Source organism: Felis catus, chromosome D1 (genome assembly GCF_018350175.1).
Source record: "Felis catus isolate Fca126 chromosome D1, F.catus_Fca126_mat1.0, whole genome shotgun sequence".
NCBI lineage: Eukaryota > Metazoa > Chordata > Mammalia > Carnivora > Felidae > Felis > Felis catus.
In genome coordinates this window covers 67,610,335-67,630,512 of record NC_058377.1, presented here as the reverse complement: position 1 = coordinate 67,630,512, position 20,178 = coordinate 67,610,335, and the positions used below count along the sequence as shown (strand labels likewise).

Genomic DNA, 20,178 nt, shown 5'->3' with positions numbered 1-20,178 from the left:
GATCCGAACTTTGGAAGCCACTGGACTTTGGCCAGTGAGAGGACCTTGCTGTGGACAGATGCCACACTAAGTCAGTGGTTCAAAGCTTGGCCTTCATGTGGGATTTGTCTTTAACTGGAGAGGAAGGTACGTGGTAAAAGAGCAGGGCTAGCAACAGACATATTTATTTCTTTCCTGTTCAGCACAATACTGTGGGTAGGATCCAGGGGTGAGAAGGGGGTAATTCTAGAATGTCAGAGCCACAAATAGCGAGCAGATAACACATCCCTCCACCGGGGTGTTCCTCTGCTCCAGGATGGAGCTCCTTGAGGGGAAAGGCCTTGTATTCTTTGTCAATGCAACTCCCCCACTCTTTAGATGGGGAGGCCACGGCCCAGAGACTTTTGCTGGAATTCCCAAAACCACTCGGCTACCCAATAACAAAGCTGAAATGAGAACCAAGACCTTCTTCCTGCGACGTGAGCTATTTTTTCCATAACATTTGGAGAGAAAATTGCTGTCCTTTTCTTTGAAGGTTATATACGCTTTATACGGATGGGAAAGGGTGCCAACAATGTGCTCCTTCCCAAGATGTTAGCAGAATTGAGCCCAGCCAACGTGGCGAATGCTGCCAGTTGCTCGGACAAGGAAGCCCCAGCCCTCAGCTCGAGGGGACTTGCTGTGAGTCCCGAGATCCCAAGGTGAGAGCCCTGTGCAGGGAGATGACCCCTACCAATAGGAGGAGGAGCCAGGCTCTCTTCTCAGAGCTCTCTCCCTGGATTACTCACATAATCCCTCCAGCTAAGCAGTCAGGGGGCACTATAAGCTATTCCACTGGTCTGAAACAGGACAATGTGCCAGCGAGAGGGGTTCGATCAGACCTGAGAGTCTGAGACTTCACCCTCAGCCCTTAGATCTGCTGCCTGTCCAACCCTGGGAAAGGCAGAGGACAGTCCTTAGGAAGAGGTGACTTATGACCCCCTCCCGTGGCAGCAGAAGCCCAGCGCCAGCTGTGGAAAGGCCATGCCTGGAAGCACGTGCCTCCTAAGACTCCCAGCTCTGTCCCTAGATGTCTCCCTTCCTTGGAGCCACTGCCTGAACTCATCGGACTCGGAGCTGGAAGCCTACCTCCCGGAACACTGCTCTTCCCGTCATTGTCCCTCCAATGGAGAAATGGCAGCTTGAGGTAGCCATAGAGTCTGAGTGCCCCCGGCCTCACACCTCCCACTGACTGGCTGTGAACATAGACAGTTCACTGACATCTCCAGGCCTCAATCTCTTTATCAGCACTGCTTCACAGGGTGGCTGTGAGGATCCAATAAATTGTCACCTGTGAGCACACATTGTACATTGTTTAGTGAGGGCCAACACTCACCCATTCCGCTTTATCTACCACCAGGACAAACTACTTGAGAGTGTTTGAGAGCATGCAGTTTGGAGTCAGACAGATATGGGCAAGTAACTGAACGTTTCTCAATTTCCACATCTGTAAAATGGGCATAGTACTTGTGCCTACTACAGGGATGTTAGAAGTCATTCTAGATAATGCATGAAAATCAATAGTTAAAATTTTGTTAGGACTTTAAATAAGTTAATATATAATACAACCACCTGTCTTAGGGCCTTGCACCTGTGTGTTAGCTATTATTATTAATACTTTACAACTCAATACAGGTATAAACAGTGAACAAAGACAATGCCTTTAAAGTGCTTTGTTCTGTTTCTAGCACATGGTTTGTTTTCAGTAAATAGAAACTACTAAGTAATGTTAGTTTATTGTTGCTGTTATTATCAGTAATAGGATTGATAGACCCTCTTATTGGATCTAAATTTCCTATCTTTGTTGGACTCAAACCCAGCCTGACTCCTGGAATAACATTCAGGTGTCCTCCCGTTGGGTCAGAACACAAGTGCCACGTCCCTAAAGGTAAGATCGGTAGCTTGAGAAACAGAAGAAAAGAAAAACTGACGCCCAGGTTCCCACCGCCCACGTGTGCTGTCGCTAAGGTGTCTCTTGGGATCTTGCTACTTAAAGTGTGGCCTGGGGACTGTCAGCATCAGGCATCCCAGGGAGCTAGTGAGAACTGCAGACTCTCAGGTGCCCCTCTGCAGCTCCTCTGAATCAGAATCTGCCTGTTAACAGGTCCCCCATGATTCCCATTCACAGCAGAGTTGAGCAGCAAGCACTGCCTTGGGGCTCAGCAGAATGCTGCTCTTTCCTGCCTGGCCTGGTCCAGGTAACAGGACGGAGCTTTATCTTTGACTCCCCGCCACCCCAAAGCTGACAGAGCTGCTTTCATGGGTATGCAAGGTGTGCAGTCTCCAGGACCCCGTGCTCAGAAAGGTCCCGTGCTTCATTTTTGCTCCGCATTGCTGTCTTGAAATTCATCATAGTCTGAACAAGGGCCCCAATGTTTTCATCGTGCACTGAGTCCTACAAATGAGGTACTCCCGATGCCCAGGACCCTGGGGTCCTCTGGGGCTAGAGTCTAAAATTTGCCTGGCTTTGGCCACCTTCCTTCCCCAAGCCAGATCCCACCCCCCTGTGCCAGTGCCCTGAGCCCTGTTTCTGCCCCTACGTGGACACATCCTGACATGTGGATGTGTCCCAGGCTACGTGGAGAATTAGGTGCACTTCAGCAGCACCTGCCACCCTGCCTGACCAGAGGGATTTATCCTCCTGGAGGTAAGGATTGCCAGAACCATGCCTGAATCTCACACATGAGTTATCTCTTATTTAGCATTTAGATGTCCTAGGTGCTCCGCACTATTTTTGACTTGCCTTGTCTCATTAAATCTTCCAATAGCCAGTAGGGTACGTATTATTTTTTTTCTGTTTGACAGAGAAGGAAACTCAAAAACATTAAAATAACGTGCCAAAAATCGAATAACAGATCAGAAGCAAAACCAGGATATAAACCTAAGTTTGTCTGAATCCACAGCCTCCGGACTATTCTGCATCACTGCACCTGGTGATCCTGGGTCGTTCCCTCCCAGCAGCCCCACCTGCCCAGGGACCCAGACCCCCACTCACTATGGCCCATCCCCTCCCCATTTCTCTAGAACCTCTCCCCCCCCCCCCCAAGTGTTAACAGAGGAGACATTTTACAGCAAACATTCACAGAGCTGCTGTGGAAAATTAGCCACAAACTTTGTGTCTTAAGAAAAGAGAAATTTATTCTCTCACAGGTTTGGAGTTCACAAGTTTAAAAACCAGTATCATGGCACTGAATTAAGATGTTGGCAGAGCGTAGTCTCTCTCAGAGGCCCAAGGAGAATCCTCTTCCATGTTCTGGCGGCTGCAGCTTCCTTGGCCTGTGGCCACATCACTCCAGTCCCCGGGGCCAGCATCATCAAGTCTCTGCTCCGATTTTAAATCGTCTTCTCTGTGTGTGTCAAGTCACCCTCTGCTTCCCTCTCATAAGGATACGTGTGACTGCACTCGGGGCCCACCCGGTAACGTAAGACAACCGCCCCATCTGAAGATCCTTAACTTAATACCCTCTGCAACGGCCCCCTTTTCGCCATAGAAGGTAACATTCACAGGTTCCGGAGATTGAGACGTGAATATCTTTGGGGGGATCGTTTTTTTTAGCTAACCAAAGTTGGCAAATATGCTAATAATTGGAGTTCTCAGAAAAAGAAAGGCCTCCTGGCTCTGCCCCCGGGAGGCTCCGCCCCTGGCCCTGCCCTCGGGAGGCTCCGCCCCTGGCCCTGCCCTCGGGAGGCTCCGCCCCTGGCCCTGCCCTCGGGAGCCCCCGCTCATGCGCACCCTCCAAACAACGCAGCTTCCGGGAGAACCAGCTCCAAAGTACTTAGGCCAGGCTCAGAGGAAGGGGAGGTTTGGGAAGAAAGCAGCAAGGAACCCTAGTGAAGGCCCTAGGGCCAAAGAGCCTAAGGATGGGTCTTCTAAGGAGAAGAATTGAAAGGTAAACTGCTCTGGAGTCTTACATTCCCTTCTCACAGGCCTTTTCCAGCTTTGCAGATAAAATATGTGTGAAAATCATAGTATCCGTTAAGAATTCTGCTCTGGGGCCATCGTGTGTTCAAGCATTAGCTAATAAACCTCCTCCTTCCTATTCCTTTTTGTTGCTCTTACTCTTTATCCCCTCTTATGACTCAGTTGGTAACTTTCTGTCTCTGCTTGCTTATGCCAACATTCTTATTCATCCTTCCATGTCAGGTAAATCACTCGCAGCCACGGAAACTCCGAGGGGCAACGTCCAGTCTCATTCGGAGGATGGAAAGTAAAATAACGGCTTCCTGAAAGAAGATGGAAAGACAAGACTTGAAAACAGATGCCCTTAGATAAGGTGAGATGTCTCAGGACAAGAACTCAGCTTGGACCGGAGTCTGTATAGGTTGGGGCTCACCTGGTCAGCCACACCCGTGTACTGCATCTGTCAGCAGGGACGTTAAAACTCGGCCTTTTATGGACCACAAGAAAAAGAGCTGAGAATAAGTGAGGCAAACAGTGGATGAACGGAGTTGTTTGTATATGTTCACACATCCAAAAATGGTGCCGGCAATAACCCTGTGCAGGTGCCAGGTAAGGATTTCACTACCAGCCCCTCCCTGTGAGACGCTGGTGCTGCCGTAAACCAGGAGGCTGGGGCAAGATCTCCTCCAACACTATCTGAGTCTGTTGCTCCATCTGTTCCGTGTTCGTTCTGGGCTGGGACAGCCTCATCTTCCCTATCCCAGCACCAGGGTAGACATACCTACTGCTCACATGTCTTTCTTCAAAGAGCAGACATTGCCAGCCGTGCTTCTATTTTTGTAGCTAATCTGACCCTATTTGCTTCTGCACTAATCTATGCAGCAGCTTCAACTTGCCCCTAATTAGAATGTGTGTCTGTGTCAGTCAGGGTCGGACCTGTGAAGCAAAACAAGTAGATCTCTAGAAAAAGAGATTGGGATATCAAGGAATGGCTTGCAGGGAGCTGACCCACGCATCGTGGGAATGGATCAAAAATGGCCCCTGTACAGATGTCTGTGCATCCGATACTGGAGCTTGAAGGCCGTAGGGAAGTCAGGAAGCAAAGATCACCAGCAGGCTGGAGCCCCACAGGCACGAGCAGGGACCCCACAAGGACAGCCTGGAAGCTGTGTCCATTCCTGTTGCCCCTGACCTTGGTGGAGTGGAAGCCATGTCGAGGCCGGGCTCCTCATCACTTAGCTAAACTCACGCGTCTGGCCCAGCTGCTGCTTCATGCAAGGAGCTGAGTCAGCACATTAGCTACGGAGCCGGGCTCGGCCTCCCTTTTACCCTCCAGAATCTCAAGGGAACCTCCCTTGTGACACACCCCAACAGGAAACACACAAGCAGGGGAATTCTTTTACATGAACAAAGCCGAAACGCCACGTTATGAAGCCATCGGTGCGGTAAGTCAGACTCCCCTGGAGACAGACTCTGAGAGGGAGGTGGAAATCCGGAGGCTGGGGTTTTTCAGGGATATTCTCTGAGTAAGAAAAGCGGGATGGGGCCAAGGGAGAAGCTGAACTGAGAGGCAGTCACAACAGGGACCCATTCCCCATGGAGCTCTGCGGCCAGGCTGGCCTTCAGGGTTGTCTGGAATCAGGCAAGGCTGCCTCCAGAAGAGCACAGGGCCTGCGTGCAGCAGTGAGGAGGTGGAGGGCAGTTTCAGGGGGGTCTAGACTGTGAGCCGTCAGCAACCTTCACCCCTGGCACCTGGGGGAACGAGTGCCCGGGTCCCAAAGGGGCCTCTGGACAGGCCCCACCATGGCTAGTAAACCTGCTTCACTAAATGCCTTGCCTGTGAGGCGAGCATCTCTGCCGGAGGAAGAGATTTTAGATGGGATGACAGAGCTGTGTGTGCTGGTAGGAGTGGGGGGGATTCTCCCTATTGCTTGAAGGGCTGCTCTCTCCCTATTGCTTGAAGGGCTGCTCTCTCCCTATTGCTTGAAGCAGTCTCTAGTGACTGCTTCCTTGTCCTCCACTTCCGAATCTCTTCCCAGCTCCAGGGGCAGGCGGTGGAACTTTGCAGCGCTTCCCCGGGACTCTCCGTGGTACCGCTCTGCACCTGCTACTTTGCAATGGTTACATGGGTGTCCCCCGTACTCAGGCTTCCCTGGGAAAACCCGGGTTCCGGGGAATGTGGAATTCTAGGACACACTATGAATTTCCTGCAAAGTGAGCTTGGAAATCCAGGCATGAGACTTTGTCTCCAGAAAGGCTGCTGAGAACCCATTCCCTTTACTCCGCTGAGGGTGGGCTCTGGTGCCATCCTCAATGTCATTTTCCTCGTGCCATTGCAGGGTCCATGAGTGGCAGGAAAGACAAGGCTGCCATTTTGTCTTTTCCCAAGAGGCATCAAACCACTGCCTTACACACGGCTATTCTTAAATATCTTCCAAGTAAAATTGTCCTTAGAATTTAAGTGCCATACTTACACAAAAGTGTGGACGAATGCAGAAAATAAGCACATCCTTCCAGTGTCTTCCATCTCAGTGGCAGGCCCCTCTCCATCTTGTGGTACAAGCCAGAATCTGAGGCGTCCCCTTGATACCACGCTCTTCTGCAGCCCCCTCTTCACCAACCACTGTCAAGAGCTTTCCCAGGCCCCTTCCCACTTCCCTCTTTCTTCACTGGCCCCTCCCTCAAGCTGCCAGCACCCCTTCTCTGGGACCCTGCGGTGACCCCTGACTTTGTCTCCTCATATGTACTCCTGCCCCTTCAATCTGATCTCCATACTGGACACGGAATAGTCTTTTTTTTTTAATGCTTATCTATTTTTGAGAGAGAGAGCATGAGCAGGGGAGGGGCACAGAGAGAGGGGGACAGAGGATCCAAAGTGAGCTCTGTGCTGACAGCGGAGAGCCTGAAGTGGGGCTAGAGTCACGAACTGCAAGATCATGACCTGAGTTGAAGTCAGACTGTCAACCGGGGTTGCAATCCGGGTGCCCCACATAGAATGGTCTTTTAAAAATATAGTTCTGGGGCACCTGGGTGGCTCAGTTGGTTGAGCGTCTGACTTCGGCTCAGGTCATGATCTGGCAGTTCATGAGTTCGAGCCCCGGGTCAGGCTCTGTGCTGACAGCATGGAGCCTGAAGCCTGCTTCAGATTCTGTGTCTCCCCCTCTCTCGGCCTCTCTCCCATTCACACTCTGTCTCTCAAAAATGAATAAACGTTAAAAAAAATGCTTTAAAAATACAGTTCTGATCATGTGTTTTCTGTCCTTCAGTTTATTCAGTGTCTTCTGACCTATTGTGTTCCAGATAAGAATACAATTCCTAATATGGCTCCCAAGGCCCTACAAGGCCTCGGGTCTTAGCCTGCTCCGGGCTGTGCCTCACTCACTGTGCTGCAGCCAGGGCTGGCCTCTCTACCGGGTCTCCCCCAGGGACCTCCCCTGTTCTTCCCCCACCTGCTAATGTCTGCTGTGGTCAGTGGTTCCACACACAGGACCTGTAGTCAGACCCTCAGGATTCCAGCCTCCAGCTCCAGCACCTTTTTTTTTTTTTTTTAAAACCTGTGTAGCTTTGGGCAACTTACTAAAGCTCTCCACACCTCAGTCTCCTCATCTGTAAAATGGGGTGCACTCCAGTGCTGCAGGCATACATGAGGCACTGTGTGTAGGCCACAGTACCAGGCACGTTGTGAGTGTTTGGAAATGTTAGTGACCATCCTAATGCATCCTGCAGACCTCAGCCCAGGTGTCCCTCTTCACGGCGGGTGGCCCCTGCTGCCCCCCCACCCCACCAGGGCCAGAGCCCTCCCGTGCTCCTGTGGTCCCTGCCCCTTCCTTCCTTTCACAGCACGTACACAAGGTGCTCAGGCCACAAGCCCCCTCAGGGCAGAGACACGGCCTGATTGCTCACCATTATATCCCCAAAGAGCCTAGCACCATATATCCCCAAAGAGCCTGGCACCAACGTTTCTCAAAATAAACGTTCCCTTCTCTGGTGCATCCAGGAGAGTGTGGGTATGGGATGTGATCTGGGCTCTCTGTCACCATACGAGGAGTGGGACTGGGAGGCAGGAGGCCTGTTCCAGGACGCCTTCTAGGGCTGACGTCTGTGAGTGGTCTGCCCAGGTCTAGTGAGTGTGAGCAGAGGCGCCACATCGGCCCCATTTGGTGCCTCGCCTCGACCCCGCAGGCTTCATTCAGAGTGAGGCCCACAGCCCTGCTTCAGAGGCTTAGCCATAGAAGACAGCCCTTCCCACCGACATTAACTTGCCCACATGGCCAGCCTGGCTTCACAGGGGTGTTGTTTTGATTTCCATTTCTTTATTAGAGAGCAAGGCCACCTAACACGAACACTTGTCTGAGTCTGAAACAGAAAAGGGCAGGAGGGATATCATGGAAAAAGTCCGTATTATGGGTGGGGAGGCCTGAATGCAAGCCTACGTTGCCCTTCTCTGAGTAATAGTGCACTAATCATTTTCACTCCCTCATTTGTTTTACTCATTTGGTTTTTTTTTTTAAGTTTATTCATTTATTTTGAGAGAGAAAGGGAGAAAGAGAGAGAACACAAGCGGGAGAGGAGCAGAAAGAGAGGGAGAGAGAAAGAATCCCAAGAGGGCCTGGCGTGCTATCAGTGTGGAGCCCAGCATGGGACTCAAACTTGTGAACCCTGAGATCATGACCTGAGCCGAAATCGAGAGTGGGACACTCAAGCAACTGAGCCCCCCAAGCACCCCTGTTTTACCCATTTGTGAAATGAAAGAGATGGATGTCTGAGCTCCAGCAAGGGTGTGCCAGCCTCTCCCTCGGTCTCGGAGAACCTACCTGCCACACGCTGATGTCAGTTCTAGGTAACAGGGGGCCCTACTGGACACAGAGTCCTGATTGGGCTAAGGCTGGACACCCCGCCAGGCCCGTCTTAGGCCACGAGGACGGAATCAGCCACCTGGTGATGGGCACTGTAACTGTAGGTTAGGAAAAGCCAGGCCCATGCTGCCCTGATGCGGGGCAGGGCTGAATTTTGTAGCTGCATTTTGGGAGTACACCTGTGAGCCTTGGAGAACGAACTGGTTTACAGAGACAAAAATGGAACAGACAGAGGCACATGGCCCCAGACAGAGATAGACAGGAGTCTCCGATGAATTTCGTCCCTGTAAAGCCCAGCTGTAATTCCTCTGGGGCGTGCCTGGGGACACCCCTGTAGCCCCTCCTTTAAGTGGGGTTCAGACTGTTTCTATTCTATTGTTGATAAAGATGTCTTCTCATATTGGATGTCAGTTAAACACCTCAACACATACGACTGCCTTACTCACGACAGCTTTCCACTGTCCAAAGACCTCTGACTTCACTTACCCTGTTTTAAAGCCCACTAGACCAGGGAGATGAGTGCTATAGGAAGGGCTTTCATTGCCCAGCTGAGGAAACCAAGACCCAGAGTGGGTGACGGTCAAGGTGAAGGCAGAGCTCTGCCTTCAGAGCATCTCCGGAAGTGCCATCGGAGGACCCTCTGTCGCCCGTGGCATCAGCCCGCTCTAGGCCAAGGCTGTTATGAACTCAGGCTGTTTGCAGAACTCTGCCGTGGAACAGCGTCTGTCCCTGGTCTGTTATGTGTTCTAAAAAGTAACAAGGGCTAGACCATGGGGACGCTAGAGCTGGGGACATAGATGCAAGGCGCAGACCCCAGGCAAAGCTGTGCAGATGCCTCTACGGTGAAACAGCAGTAGCCACTGGCCCGGAGAGCACAGCCAAGCTCCCAGGCATGGCATGAGTGTGTGGGAGTGGGGTGAACACCACAGACGAGAACACCCCCTTCCTAAAGCGGGAATAGGGATCTGAGTGGCCAGGAGACATTTGTAGGCGCCCAGCCTGTGACTTCAGCCTCTGGGCACTGGCCACCAGCTGCCAGACATCCCCTGGGCCATGAGCAGCGGGAGAGGCGACACAGTTGGGAAATCCCCAGAGTGTCTCTGCAAAAATCAAAGAACCTGGAGAAGAGGCCGAGGAAATTTTCTGATCATTATTCAAAGCTCTTTTTGTCCTATTACATACTTCGGGAGCTTCAGGAGAAAAATCAGAGATAGGGTTTTCTAAAGATGCCATCCCTGTGAGCAAAAGTCACGTATTTTGAGCAGGTGTTGGCACTGCAATAATACATTGTTTTGAGTCCGAGTTCTCTCCGTAGCCTCACTCGCGGGCACAGGCGTGGCACGAAGCCGGCTCCTTATAGAAATAACCCGAGGGCTTGCTCGGAGCCCGGGCCAGGTTGGACTGTAAGCACTCTCATACCCCATTTCACAGATGAAGAACGGAGGCGACGGAATCCCAGGTCTCACAGCTGCGACGAGGTGGAAGCAGTGTTTGCCTCCAGGCAGCCTGGCTCCAAACCCCTGACGTAATCTTTGGAGTATATTTGATGCTCCTTGTCCTCATGTTTGGACAGGACCGGTTCGGGTGGGCAGGATGGCAGGGGCCTGTGTATGGAGCCCATCAATACCAGCTGGGCTAAGGCTTTCCGTTTGCCGGCCCTTGCTGGTGACGATGTTTTCACCAGGGTCTGAACCTGTATTTTTTAGCTGCACTGTCTATGAAGTAGAGTCTTTGGAAGAACAAAGGACAGAGTCAGGGAAACTGGGGTCTGTACCTTGGGCAACACTCTTCCCTTCTCTGAGCTTCATGTCCCCCACCAAAAAAAAACAAAAACACACAGGTAGATGAGATGGCCTTGCATCTCCTCTCACATGTTCTTATTTCCAGATGATTTTCACATGTCATCTGAATTCTACCCACAGAGGAGAAGCTTATTTAAGCGTCAGGTTAAATAATTCAGCAGCAGGCACATGGTCTGCCCTCAGTAAATGTCCCAGAGTAATTTAAGGGATGCCTTAGGCATCTGGACTTCCCATCATATCTGTGTCTATCCCCGTAATTTCCTAACCCTTGATGAGCCATGTGAGTTGTCGTAAAGCCTGCGGTTTATGAAGAAGATTTCAGGGCTCAAATCCCAATCAGGGGGCATGAAATCCCTGAGAGGAAGAGTCCAGAATGTCATTGAAGCTGACAAAGAGACAGCATAAAAGAAAACAGGACCAATCTCACTCAGGAATATAGATGTGAAAATTCTAGACAAAATGCCAGCAAATTGAATTCAACAGTATATTAAAAGAATAATTTAGCACAACCAAGTAGGGTTTACCCGAAGAATGCAAACCTGTTTTAATATTAGTAAATCTGTTTATAGAACACATCAAAGGGTCAAATAAGACAAACCATATGATTATCTCACTAGGAGCAGGAAAATCATTTATGAAAATTCAACATCAATTCCCAAAGGGGACATTCTCTAAAATACCAGGAATAGATGGGACAAGTGGACATTTGTTGGGATGGGGGTGGTTAGTGGGCTGGCACTCCACATCTGAACCCTCTCCCTATGTTTGGGAAATTTCTCACTTTCTGGATTTGGGTGAGAGACAGAGCTATCTCCGAGTATGAAAATGGAGAAAATGCCAGACGCTCACTCTTCCAGGCGCTGGCCCCACCCCTGCAGCAACAGTGAGGCACTCGGCCTACACTCAGATGATGGAGCAAAGAAAAGAGGCAGCAGAGAGTTTTTTATTTTTAATTTGGTTTCATTAAATGCAGAGGATTTTGTATGATGGCTCCAGTAACAGCAGTAACATGGGTTTGCAGGGACAGCAGTGCAGTTGCTGTATCTGGGTTCCAGGGGCCAACAGTGCTGGCGTCTCAAGCTGTGGCATCTCACATCCAAGATGGCCATGGCCACACCTGTCTTCCGGGGCATCTGGGCCATGGTGACCACTGCCCAGGTTCCATCCGTTCTTGACCTTGTGGTGATTCTCTGAGCTATCCAGGGTCCCATCAAAATTTCTTCTCCACTGAAATCCTCCAGCATCAGTTTCTGTTATGAACAGCTAAGAAATCTTAGTGATGCAGAAGGCTAGTTCCTTAACCTAACAAAGAATATGTCTCTGGTTTTCAAACTTGTTGCCAAAATAATACATATTGGCATCACTATTAAAACTAAGAGTAAAACAAAGATTGTAGCTAATGCTACCATTTTTTTTTTTTTTGGCCTATGCATCCATATCTTCTCTAAAAGTCAGATTTGTTGGGGTGCCTGGGTGGCTCGGTCAGTTGAGCACCTGACTCTTGATTTCAGCTCAGTTCTATGATTCCATAGTCACGGGATCAAGTCTTGCATCAGGCTCTGTGCTGAGCGTGGAGCCTGCTTGAGATCCTCTCTCTCTGTCCCTCTGCTCTTCCCCCTATGCATGCTCTCTCTGTCTCTAAAACAAAAAATATAAATAAATAAATAAATAAATGTCAGATTTGTTGAGATTTAGTTTGCATATGCTAAAATGTACCTCTTTAAAATTTACAATTTGATGACTATTAGCAAATCTATATAGTTACTTAAGCACCACGACATTCAATGTATAAACTATGTCCATCACCCCAAAAGCTTCCCTCAAGCTCATTTGGAGTCAATTCTCTCCCTAACCCCAGCCCTGGCAACCATTTTTCTGATCTGTGTCTGTAGGGTGGCCTCTTCCAGAATGTCATATGGCGAAATCATATGGTGGCCTGCTCCTTTCACTTAGCGTTCGACTTCTGCAATCCATCCACGTGGCTGCCCGAGCACGATTCCACTGTATGCGTGTGCCAGAAGTTGTTTCACAGGCCAACGGTTGATAGACATGGGGATGTTTTCAGCTTCAGACTATCAGGCAGGAAGCTTCTATGAGCACTTGCGTAAAGGTTTTTGTATGAACATATGTTTATTTTTATTGGGTAAATATCTAGGAGTAGGAACGTTGGGTCATAATTAGTCAATATTGAACTCCAGAGAAACTACCAAGCTGTTTTCCAAAGTGCCGTCCTGTTTTGCATTCCCACCAACACCACATGAGAGTCCCGTGCTCTGTACCCTTCTGCACTAACGCTCGATATGATCAGCCTTTTCATTTGAGCTGACTAGTAGATGTAGTCTCTTGGTTTGGTTTTAATTTTTATTTCTCTGATAACGGATAAGGCTGAGCATCTTTTCATGTGTCTATTTGCCACCAAAATTGTTTGGTGAAGGGTCTGTTCAAACTCTTCATCTAGTTATTTTTTTCTACAGCTGTTTATCTTATTATTATTGGGCTGTGAGGGTTTTTTATATACTCTGGATACAAATTCTCTATCAGATTTGTGTTTTGCAATATTTTCTCCCCCTTGGTGGCTTGTCTTTTCATTTTCTGAAGAATGTCTTGCAAAAAGCGAAAGTTTTGATTTTGATGAAGTCTAATTTACACTTTTTCTTTTACGATTCATGCTTTTTTGTGTGTCCTAAAAAATCATTGCCTAGCCCAAAGACATGAATATTATTTTTCCTGTGCTTTCTTCTTAAGAGCTAAAACTCTATATTTGAGCCTAAGATTCGTCTTGAGTTAGCTTTTATAGGAATGTGTGAGACAAGGGTCAATGTTCATGTTTTACATATGAATGCAAACATTTTCCAGAATACCATTATCATGTAACATTGTATCATGATATCATGTATCATGTAACAACTAGAAGTTCTGGTTGGCATAGTAAGATACCAAACATCAGTATGAGGTAAATTATTGGAAAGGAGGAGGAAAAACATTATTTACACTCAGTATGATTTCATACCCCAAAGAACTCAAGAGAATCTATTGAAAACACATGGAATTAGCAAGGAGAATTCAATAAAATAATTCATTGCAGAATAAACATGCAAAAATCAACAACTTTTCTATATAACAACAGTAATCATTTAAAGGCTATAATAGAAAAGTAAAGAATCCTGTTTGTAATAGCAATAAAAGCAATAAATGCCCACAAATAATCTTCACAAAGAAAGTGCAGGACCAACAGAATGAACCTCAGAAAGCTTTATTGAAAAAAAGATAACTAAATATAGATGTGTCAATCTCTTAGATGGAAAACCTCAATAGTATAAAGATGTTCATTTTCCCAAAGGAATCTGTAATATTGGAGGGTTTGGGGGAACATGACAAAATGATTCTTCTAAAATTTATCTGGAAGAGTGAACAGGAAGAGTAGTTGAACAAAAAAAATGTGTTGAAGAGCAGTGAGGAGGGCCTGCCTTACCAGGTGGGAGGATATTTAATAAAGATATCATAATTAAAATATTGTGGCAAGGGCTCCAAATCAAATAAGTGATAGAGCATGTGCTAGAATAGGATAAATGAGTCTAAACAGAACCTGATATATATTAAAACGTCATGTATGATAACATCATGAATCAGCTGGAATCACAATGTGTTGCAGGATAGCAAGAATGGAAGAAAAGAGACGAGTTCAGAGGCTATGGGGATAGTTGAGGAGAGATGTGATGGAAGACAAGTTTGTTGGGCTGCTAAGCCAGAGCTGCTCCATAAGTTGTCAGGCAAGCCAGAACCCCCTCTGGGGAGCAGGGCATTGCAGGCTGGTCGGCAGGTATACAGAGGGAGTCAGACACCTCCAGCTCCCTCTAGTGACAAAACTTAACATCATGTCAGCTGGCAAAGGCAACAGATGTAAAAGACCCTTATCCACTTCTATAGATCAGGCAACGAACGGTGAACTTGGACTGAGAGGTAACATATTGATAACCAACAGGATGTAAGTACCAAACTATGTTTTTTCAAATACAGTTAGGGTCTCAGCTCTGGACACGGTTGCTAACATCCCAATGGCCAAAGCAAGTCACCTACCCGAGTCCAATATCAATGAGGTGTATGGGGAGTATATTCTACGGATAGAGGGGGAGGGGAGTGAATATCCGATAATAATAATAACAACAATATTCCGAACGATTATAGTGGTAGTACTAGTAGGATTGTCCTGAGGGACTGAAAAGGAAGGTAAAGAAGTGGGATGGTTTTCAGATTTCAGAGATGTGAGCAGTTGGTGGCTGGTGATGCTACTTACTACTGTAGGGAGGACCAGGAGATAAACAGGTTTGCTGGGTAAAATCAAGAGTTTTGTTTGAGATTTGTCAAACACTGACATCTAAGACCAGATGTCACATGGGAGTCTAGAGCTCAAGAGAAAGATCACATGGAGAGATATATGCATGATAACCACTGGCTTATAGAAAGTGCTTCATGCTGTGGATCTGCTCAGGGTCACCGAGGAAAAGAGTGTAGCCAGAGCAAAGGAACTGTTCAGGGATGGAGCCCTGGGCACTGCAATATTTTTTAACAGGTAGGGAGAAGGATTCTGTAGGGGGACTGCAAAGGCGTTGCTGGCCTTGTGGAAGAAAACCAGGGGGGTACGGTGTCACAGGAGCTAAGAGACCAGGGTGTTTCGAGAAGGAGGGAATGCCAAATGTTACCAGGGATTTGAATGCAGTGAAGATTGTTGGTGACCTTGACATGAGCTGGGTAGGGGACCAACTCCATGAAGGAGCACTTTACTAGATGCCGGAGCTAAGAAGATGAATAAGATACGTTTCTTGCCCTTTAGGAAATCGTAGCCTGGTGGAAAAGGGAGACATGCAAATAAATCATTGCAATACAGTGTGATAAATCTTATAATAGAATAACATTTTCTTAACACGTGTTCCACTGAACACTATTTGAGGGAGATGTTAATCAGTGCTCTAAAACCGGAGTGTTGCAAGACCAAATAAGCTTGGGAAATGCTGCAGACTGAACCCTGTCTCGGGCTGCAGAGCCTACTGCCAGCCTTTTAGCGCTATGTCCAGCGCTTAGGAAACCAATGTATTGCACCTTGGGGTTCTCTCTGTACACCCAGGTCTTGCCTGGTACCCCAAGAATTAAGGAGAAACAATGCCAGCTCCACAGTAGAAACGGCTGCTGGCGGGAGGGAAACAGACCCAGGAGGAACAGCTTCTGACAGGGTGACCTGAGAGCAGATTCGAACCTAGCAGGACTGTCAAAGCAGGATTTCCCTGCAACATGCCGGGCAGCAGGGGCAACTGTCTCAGGACCCCCTCCCCCCGGTGGCTTTGTCCCACAGGACCCAGTGTCTGAGACCTCCCAGCTGAGCCAGTAGGCCTGCAAACCCAGGGCAACCACTCACACTTTGCAGCAGAGTTGAGAGGTCTGGCTTCTAATTAAGTTGACAGTTTCCCTAGAGGTAGAAAAATTAGAGAAAATTAAATCACCAGTCAGCTCCTCAGCAGTTTTGGTCTTCAATTTTTCCCTGACAACTAAAGCCATGGAGGCAGCAGAGACCCTATTAATACTTGGTTGCACAGAACACATGCCGCTGAACAAAAATCATCTCATTAGTCTACGGTTCTGGGATTTCCAGGTGCTTTCTGAAGTACCCTATATCCTGGGGAGGTAGGGACAGAGGCGGCAGGGTTCTGGGAGGTTGGAAGGCACACGTCATGATGTCCAGAGGACAGGCCGGCTTGGGCGTGGCAGAAGCAGGTGCCAGTACCCAACGGGTGTGAGTCCAGACAGCAGAAGGTGCTTTGGTAATATGGTTCTGAGTGATGGCTCAGTCACAGCCTGGCCTCAACCACTTTCTGGGGGTAAAGCAAGGGACAGCCAACCCAGGGAGAGAGTAGGATGGGGAGAATTCAGGGTGAGGAAATGGAGTTCAGTGCAGGGAAACTGAGGCAGAAATCAAATCCAGACCTGTAGACTGAGGTAATATGGTAAGGGTAGGAATGTGAGAATAGTTTTGTTTTGTTTTGTTTTGTTTTGTTTTGTTTTGTTTTGTTTTGTTTTCCTCAGCAACCCAACCCTGAAAAAATTGTCAAGTAACCCCTCATCCTGTTCAGGGTGGGAGAACCGCGGTCTTCCCTCAGAGCTTCTCTAGTTCTAGCTGTGGGGAAGTGAGGACCACCAGGGCATAGAGCTAAAGTACCTGGGATATAAGGAGGCCACGGGGTCAATACCCCACCTCCTCATTGCTCTTCTCGAATTCTCGACAACCCCTCTTGAACACAGGGTCTTTGGTTTAAAGGGTTGCGTGAGTCACCTTTTTAAGAAGTCAAGCAAAAAAGAGTCTTCTTATTGGAGCTGTTTTCATTGCAAAGAATCAAGTGCCACTGTGGCTTAAGAACAGAGATGCAGTTTACTGCAGTGACACAGAGGGACGTTAGACTAAAGAGACAGGGTAGAAAGCACAGCCAGACCCCCACAGGGCCCAGGCCTGAGGACATCTCAGTCTCTGTCAGGTCATATGATCTCTCTAATTCTGTTTCCATTCAATTCTTCTATTGATCAACCATCTTCCTCTGCTTACACACACTGTGCATGCCCTCCACTGCCGTGTGCATCAATCAGCCATCAATCCTGATTCTAGATGACTTTTAGTTTAAACAGCCCTCTCTCAATTGGCCACTGTTCCTGTGCAATCTCATCCAGGTTCTCTAGAAGTCAATGAGTCACTGGCTGGCAATGGTAAGTCAATGGGTCATTACCCAATAGGTCACCAACCAGAAAATAGATCAGCTATTCACCAACTATTTATTATTGCCAAGGTACTTGCATTATCCCTGCCAGGGACTGTGAGCAGGGTGGATATTGAAGCCCAAATGTATAGAGTTGTGTAGATGATTACAAGAAATTCAGACTTACTGAAAGAATATACAAAGCAGGTATGGTAGCTGAACAATGGCCCCCCAAAGATCTCCACGTCCTAATCCTGTGAATGTTACCTTCTATGGCAAAAGGGACTTTGCAGATGTGATGAAGAATCTTGAGATGGGAAGATCGTGCTGGGTTATCCAGGTGGGCCAAATGGCATCACAAGAGTCTTTATAAAAGGGAGTCAGAAGGGTAGAAAACACAGTAGGAGGAGATGTGACACAGAAACAAGAGATTGGAGTGATTCAAGAAGGGCCACAAGCTCAAGAGTGCAAATGGCCTCAGCTAAAAAAGGTAAGGATCTAAATTCTCTACTGAAGCCTCCAGAAAGAACATACCCCTGTTGACATTTTGATTTTAGACTTCTAACCCCCAAAACCCATATTTGTGTTGTTTTAAGCCACTGATTTTGTGCTAATTAGTTACAGCAGCAACAGGAAACTAACACAGCCTGGAATCATGGGACGTCCTCCTTCCTCACCCTGCGTGGACCTGGGACCGGCACTTCTGGTAGACAGCCAGAACTGCAGCTCATTGTCACCCAGCATGTAACTTGAGTTCGAGCAAACTCCACTCCCTTGTGTGTATCTTGCATTTATACTCTTTCCGTAAGTGAAGGTTTGATTGAGTTGGTTCATCACTATCCAATAGGCAGGATTCCTATCGCACGGTCATGCTAATGGCGCACACCCGGGGGTGTGGCTTCCCGCTTGTCCAATCAGCTGTGTCCAGGGCAACAAGACTGCTGTCAATCAACTCAAAGTGAGGAAAATGTTACTGAGGAAAGAATGGGTCTGGGCTATTTGTGGGAGTCACTTGAGGACACCTCCCAGGTGACACAGAAGTTTAGAAAGCAATCTTGAGGTTTTAAGAGAAGAAAGGCCCTTTCTGACCTCTTTACACAAACTTTAATACGGCAGCTTGAATTGTCAGAAGCTTTAGAGCTACAGACCTGGGGCTCCTTTCTATGGGGTCCTTTGATCCCGGCCCACCGTCCCCTAATGCCAGCTCTGATGGTAGTCCTCCGCATGTCAAAGGTGACCATTCCTCCTGCATCACCCACCTTGACCTTGGCCCTGCAGATTGGTTTGAAGGAGGGCACAGTCTCACTGCTTGCCCAGAAGCAGTATTTTTAGGAGTTTAAAGAGAAGAAAAATCTGTTGAAGGCAATTTCAGGTTCTAGGCTTTATAAAAAGAGATGCAGTGAAAATCTGGAAATCAGGATGGCTTAAGAAGTCAAAGACATTTGAATTACTGCCTTTGGGACTGGAAGAAACCCAAACAATTAGAGGTGCAAAGGCACAGGATTCACGGCTTGATCGGTGTTGATATATCCCTCAAAACAGGTCTCCAGGCCCACTGGAGCCTGACCTCATTTAAAACTGCTGGAAAAATGCATGTAATAAGCTCAGTCTGAAGGCTCCCTGACAATTCAGTTTGGATCAAGGCTCTTTCCTATAAGGGTTTGTTGTATTTATTACCATTATTTTTTAGTTATTTATGTTTTCCTGTTATAATATGCTACCTTTTAAAAAACAATTAAGAATCTCAGACCAGACTATCTAGAAATAAACTGGCGCTTTTCTATGGTGTTTGTTAAAAGGCAAGGATTTTGTTTTTTACTCATTATTCCGTCTTGTTATGGATTTTCAATGACTTGTCTCAAAATTGTTCTGTCACCTTAACCTGAATCCTCAATTAAGTTTCCCAGTCACTACTATTAAATAAAAAGCTTTAAAGTATTTTAAATTTTTTTTTTCAACATTTATTTATTTTTGGGACAGAGAGAGACAGAGCATGAACAGGGGAGGGGCTGAGAGAGAGGGAGACACAGAATCGGAAACAGGCTCCAGGCTCTGAGCCATCAGCCCAGAGCCTGACGCGGGTCTCGAACTCACGGACTGCGAGATCGTGACCTGGCTGAAGTCGGACGCTTAACCGACTGCGTCACCCAGGTGCCCCTAAAGTATTTTAATTTAGGGGCACATTGGTGACTCAGTCCGTTAAACATCCGACTCTTGATTTCAGCTCAGGCCATGATCTCACGGTATAGTTCATGAGATCGAGCCCCACACTGGGCTCCTGACAGCATGAGGCCTGCTTGGGTTTCTCTCTCTCTCCCTATCTCTCTCTGCCCCTCCCCCGCTCACACACACACACACTCTCTCTCTCTCAAAATAAATATTTTTTTAAATAAATTTTTGGGGCGCCTGGGTGGCTCAGTCAGTTAGGCGTCTGACTTCGGCTCAGGTCATGCTCTCATGGTTTGTGAGTTTGAGCCTTGTGTTGGGGTCTGTGCTGACAGCTTGCAGCCTGGAGCCTACTTCAGATTCTGTGTCTCATTCTCTCTCCACCCCTTCCCCACTTGTGCTCTCTCAAAAATAAATAAATGTAAAAAAATTTTTTTTTAATAAAAAATAAATTTTTTAAAAAGTGTTTTAATTTAAATCTTACTTTAAAGGATCATACGTTCCCTTATGATTCCCTTAATAAAGACTAAAAGGGGTGCCTGGGTGGCTCAGTTGGTCAAGCATTTGACTTCATCTCAGGTCATGATCTCACATTTTGTGAGTTCAAGTCCTGTGTTGGGCTCTGTGCTGACAACTCAGGGCCTGGAGCCTGCTTCGGATTCTGTATCTCCCTCTCTCTCTCTCTGACCCTCCCCTGC

The 20,178-nt window shown here is 47.7% G+C and overlaps 1 long non-coding RNA gene across 1 annotated transcript; it reads left to right on the top strand.

Annotated features, from left to right (window-relative positions):
* The first annotated feature begins 3,252 nt into the window (after nt 1–3,252).
* On the top strand, nt 3,253–19,252 carry LOC109492001. The gene is made up of 4 exons (XR_006586368.1): nt 3,253–3,908; nt 4,163–4,292; nt 5,294–5,364; nt 17,597–19,252. It is a non-coding gene; the product is annotated as an uncharacterized LOC109492001 (long non-coding RNA).
* The last annotated feature ends 926 nt before the right edge of the window (nt 19,253–20,178 follow it).